Source organism: Mauremys reevesii, linkage group 4, assembly GCF_016161935.1.
Source record: "Mauremys reevesii isolate NIE-2019 linkage group 4, ASM1616193v1, whole genome shotgun sequence".
Classification (NCBI taxonomy): domain Eukaryota; kingdom Metazoa; phylum Chordata; order Testudines; family Geoemydidae; genus Mauremys; species Mauremys reevesii.
The window spans coordinates 149,320,377-149,325,843 of record NC_052626.1 but is presented as its reverse complement, the minus strand read 5'-3'; the positions used below and the strand labels follow the sequence as shown (position 1 = coordinate 149,325,843).

Here is a 5,467-nt window from a genome sequence, read left to right as displayed (position 1 = left end):
AACCTGGAGGTTTCGCTGCATGGTTTCAACGCAGAATTGGAAAAGCGGAACCTCCAGCCAACTCTCCACAGAGTTTTGGGGTACATCCTCTCCCAGAAGATGTTATGATTGATCCAAATAAGGTGGAAGCCATTGATAAATGGGGCGAAGTTGGAAGTCCTCAAGAAGTGCAGCGCTTCCTAGACTTCACTCATCCTGTGAAATCGAGACATGCTGGCTCTCAGTGAAGCTTAGACGGAAAACCACGCACCCCACACAGAGGTTGGAACCACCCACTCCCAGCTTGTCCTGAGGAGCCATGATTTCTCCAGGAGCTGGGTAAAGGGACAAATTTCCAATCTAAGGCTCGTTTGGGCAAGGGACAAATGGAAGACAGATTTCAAAACACACGATGGACATTTTAACTGTCTGATATGCTATTTGAGCTAACTAACGGTCCCCTGACCTTGAAACACTTCATCAGTGATGTATTTGGGGACAGTGTCATCTATTGGGGTGACATACGTCTCTTTTTGGAGAACCCAGAGCAGCACGCGCAGCACATCCGAACCTGGAGAGGTTTCAGCTGCATGGTTTCAACGCAGAATTGGAAAAGCGGAACCTCCAGCCAACTCTCCACAGAGTTTTGGGGGTACATCCTCTCCCAGAAGATGTTATGATTGATCCAAATAAGGTGGAAGCCATTGATAAATGGGGCGAAGTTGGAAGTCCTCAAGAAGTGCAGCGCTTCCTAGACTTCACTCATCCTGTGAAATCGAGACATGCTGGCTCTCAGTGAAGCTTAGACGGAAAACCACGCACCCCACACAGAGGTTGGAACCACCCACTCCCAGCTTGTCCTGAGGAGCCATGATTTCTCCAGGAGCTGGGTAAAGGGACAAATTTCCAATCTAAGGCTCGTTTGGGCAAGGGACAAATGGAAGACAGATTTCAAAACACACGATGGACATTTTAACGGTCTGATATGCTATTTGAGCTAACTAACGGTCCCCTGACCTTGAAACACTTAATCAGTGATGTATTTGGGGACAGTGTCATCTATTGGGGTGACATACGTCTCTTTTTGGAGAACCCAGAGCAGCACGCGCAGCACATCCGAACCTGGAGAGGTTTCAGCTGCATGGTTTCAACGCAGAATTGGAAAAGCGGAACCTCCAGCCAACTCTCCACAGAGTTTTGGGGGTACATCCTCTCCCCAGAAGATGTTATGATTGATCCAAATAAGGTGGAAGCCATTGATAAATGGGGCGAAGTTGGAAGTCCTCAAGAAGTGCAGCGCTTCCTAGACTTCACTCATCCTGTGAAATCGAGACATGCTGGCTCTCAGTGAAGCTTAGACGGAAAACCACGCACCCCACACAGAGGTTGGAACCACCCACTCCCAGGTTGTCCTGAGGAGCCATGATTTCTCCAGGAGCTGGGTAAAGGGACAAATTTCCAATCTAAGGCTCGTTTGGGCAAGGGACAAATGGAAGACAGATTTCAAAACACACGATGGACATTTTAACTGTCTGATATGTTATTTGAGCTAACTAACGGTCCCCTGACCTTGAAACAGTTAATCAGTGATGTATTTGGGGACAGTGTCATCTATTGGGGTGACATACGTCTCTTTTTGGAGAACCCAGAGCAGCACGCGCAGCACATCCGACCCTGAAGAGGTTTCGGCTGCATGGTGTCAACGCAGAATTGGCAAAGCGGACCCTCCAGCCCACTCTCCACAGAGTTTTGGGGTACATCCTCTCCCCAGAAGATGTTATGATTGATCCAAATAAGGTGGAAGCCATTGATAAATGGGGCAAAGTTGGAAGTCCTCAAGAAGTGCAGCGCTTCCTAGACTTCACTCATCCTGTGAAATCGAGACATGCTGGCTCTCAGTGAAGCTTAGACGGAAAACCACGCACCCCACACAGAGGTTGGAACCACCCACTCCCAGGTTGTCCTGAGGAGCCATGATTTCTCCAGGAGCTCGGTAAAGGGCACCGGGATCAGCCTCTCAAAGGTAGGGAGGGTCGTGAGGAGAGGGTCTGAGAGGAGGAGCGTGGGCTAGGCTCTGTATTTGGGCTTGGGGATCGAGAGAAGGGAGAGGGCTGTTAGAGGGCAATGCGAGGTGGGAGGGGGGTCGGAGATGGGGGCAAGGCCTGAAAAGTTCAGCTGCTTTAGATCAACTGTGCCAGAGAATCACTGGTTGAAGTGACTGAAAGCTCTGAGCTGGGGCTGGCCAAAATCCTCCCCCTCAGATGGGAACATCCCAAAAGTCTGCAGAAGCTCAGCCTCTGAGGTGAACGTTGTGGCCCAAACCTCTCTCTGCTCTGTACCTCACAGGATTCCAGCCGGCTGTTCCAATCCAGGAGGACACCTGTGCCACCGAAGTCTCCGAGCACCTGGGCAGTGAAGTGCCATTTAATCCCGCTGTGATGCACAGACCTTGCCCTGGCTGTCTGCACAGGGCTGAATTTCACCCCTTCCGAGTGTAAGGAAATAATTGGCTGAAGGCCTTTTTCTTTCTGGACGTCTGTCTAGTGGGAAAGAACCATGGGGATTTGTAACCTGTTTCGCTCCCATGCCTGGTGCTTCAGTGATGCAGAGAAGGGCTGATGCATTGGTTGATTTCCCACCTTTAATCTACTCTCTTCTTCTCTTTTAACAGTTATTCTAAGGGCCCCCCGTGCATCATATGGGCATTCTTCGGGGTGCAGATGGCATCAGACCTGCACCTGAATAGGGACTGAAATATGCAGACACTAAAGTTCTGCAGCCAAATTCTCAGGAACCTTCCTCTTCCATGTAGGATCAGGATTTTGTTTTGAATTGTTTTATTTTTTTAAAAAAGTGCTAAGCAGATGCTACCCTGTAAGAAGAGGAAACAGAAGCAAAAACTGAAAGACTGTTACTAAAACCAATGAACAGCTGCAGAGAGTGGAGACCCAGCAAAGCAGACAAATGAATACTGTGAATAAATAACCTGAAAGCAAATGGGGAAGAAAACCTCCTCTGGGTAATTGTGGCTCTTGGGACCAAAATCAGGTTCCTGGTACGTAGCCTGGCTGAGATCATCCCTTTTCCCTGGATCCCAGACCTGGGATTCAAATGTCATTCTCTGTGTGGTGTCCTTATTTTATTCCTAGGGAAAGGATCCCCAAAGGAGATGTAAGGATCCGGGACTCTAGTGTCTGCCAGAAGCTTCAGCCACCTTCACAGGTAGAAGTCACTGGCTTTCCTACAATGCCACTAGTGCTCTTCCTGCTCTCCAGATCTGCTCCCTCCAGCAGGACAGAGACACCCCTTAACTCCCTGAGTCCTGATTTCCTGCCATTCAAGGGGCTGAGGGTTTGCATTGCCCCCACCCCAACCATCAGAGACTTTTCCTATGGGAATCTCCCCAGAGCAGGGGAGAAATCTGTTCTTCCATTAGAACCAGTCTGCTCAGTAAATCAACCCACATTGACCTCTTCTCAGCTGCTTTGTTTATCCGACATTAGTGGTATCTTTGGAAAACCCTTAGCGTGTTGGGGTGTGAGGTGGAGCAGGGGATGCAGGAGCTCCAGCAGATTCCCCTGAAGGACACCACCCTGTCTTTCTCTGGTCAGGTTAGAGCTCACCCTCCATTGCGGAGGTGAAGACCGGATGGGAGCTGCTGGATTGACCTTGATGTGCCATGTCCTTGTGTGGATGAAGGACCTACATCTCAGGGGTGGCCAGCAGCAGATGTAACACACATGTCCAGGAATGGGCTAAATAACCTACATTGAGAGGCAAGTAAAATCATGGCCACATGTAGACATCACAGGAATTGACCCAGGGTCCTTCAGCACAAGCCCCTCTCTCTCACTGTCAACAAATCCAGCTCCACCCGCTAGACCACACCCCATTCCAGAGCCCCAGAACCCAGGAGCCCTGATTCTCAGACTCAGGCCTCACATCACAAGGCCAAACCTCCTCCCGTTATGGGCGCTGCAGAAGGGACCATTGGCAAAATCCCCCTCTACATTCCCCCTGTCAGAGACTGCAGCCACGGGTGACAAGTGAATGAGCTGAGATCTCCCCTGTGGGAATCCAAGGGTCTTCACATTTGGGGTTTCACAGGGACGGCCTCTGGCAGCCATTGACAGAGTGTTCCTGGGAGGAGATTTTCCATCTCTAACAAAGGGTTTCTGTTCCCCCAGATCTCAGCCGCTCAGCAGAATGCGGGAGAGCCGAGTGCTGATGGGCTAGAGGGTCCCAGGAGTCGCTGTGCAGCAGGGGCAGGGTCTGCAGTCACCGTGGGCCACACCCTGCGCTCCAGACAACCCAGGCTGGTTCCCTGGATTGCAAAGGGGACTTTGGCTTGGGAATCGGTGCTGGTGCCTGTGTCCACAGCTGGGATGTTTTCCTGAGGCTACTCGATAGTCCAAGAATCGCCATGAAAGCAAGAGGAGAATGGACATTAGAGAGCGAGGCCGGGACCTCTGCGGGGCTGCTGCAGTCAAACATCCACAGCCAGAAGAGAGACGATGGGAAACGCGCTTCGATGGCTGGCCACAGCCGCAGCAGCTGTCTCAAAAAGCTCTGCTCATGCTCCAGCCAACAGAGGCAGGACGAAGAGCCACACAGGGAGAGCCTGGGTTGCAATTAGCAAGTCGCGGTTTTTTCAGTGGATTATGCTGCCCTGACCGTCTATTTCCTGCAATGTGCACATCCAGCCTCCCTGGCTGACCTCAGTGGGAGTTAGGTTCTCCGTGCCCACAGGACAGGGCTGGCCTTACCATGAGGCGAACTGAGGCGGCTGCCACAGGTGCCAAACTGTGGCAGGGCACCACTAGGACCCAGAGAGTAGAAAATTGTCTGGTGCTGGTGCATATGTTTTCTCTCTGCTGTAGATGCACAGAGCTGGTGGAGTGCTGTGCTGGAGGAAGGGGGCACAAGAGACATAACAGGCAGGCAGGAGAAAAGGGGAGAGGGAATAACAGAAAGCAAGAGGAGGTGCAGGGAGAGAGAGGAGGAGAAGCCTCTAATGTACCTCTTGAGCACCCCCAGGAGTCTGGACTAACACCAGCTTGTCAGGGAGCTTCCTATTTCCTGCTGCTTCCCTGAACCCGCTTGAGGAGAACAGGCAGTCAACTGAAGTAGTAGGAGCCGAGTAGGCCCTTAAGACGCTGATCTCTTCCCTCGCTCAGACCCTGCTACCAGCCTGCTTATTTGTCCCCTGCCACTCTAGCTGGCACAGAACAGCAGTCATGAGTGAAAGAAGAAAACGCCCCTCTGGGGCAGCATTCAGAAAAAGCAAGAAAGCAAAGGAAGCTTTTCTGTCTAAGCAGGAAGGAGCTCTCCTGAGATACATAGACACAAATGTTCACGTTGAGCCTTCCGGCCCCAGTGAGGATGTGAGTGGTGAGGAGATGCCTGATCTTCCAGGTAGTCAGAGTGCAGGAGACCTGGCAGCTACTGCAGCATCCATATCTCCATCTCAGATGGATGGAACCATGCA

General features: G+C 51.4%; 1 long non-coding RNA gene across 1 annotated transcript; it reads left to right on the top strand.

Moving 5' to 3' along the window:
* The first annotated feature begins 1,936 nt into the window (after positions 1–1,936).
* On the top strand, positions 1,937–3,877 carry LOC120403360. The gene is made up of 5 exons (XR_005597521.1): positions 1,937–2,002; positions 2,326–2,473; positions 2,651–3,034; positions 3,129–3,201; positions 3,591–3,877. It is a non-coding gene; the product is annotated as an uncharacterized LOC120403360 (long non-coding RNA).
* The last annotated feature ends 1,590 nt before the right edge of the window (positions 3,878–5,467 follow it).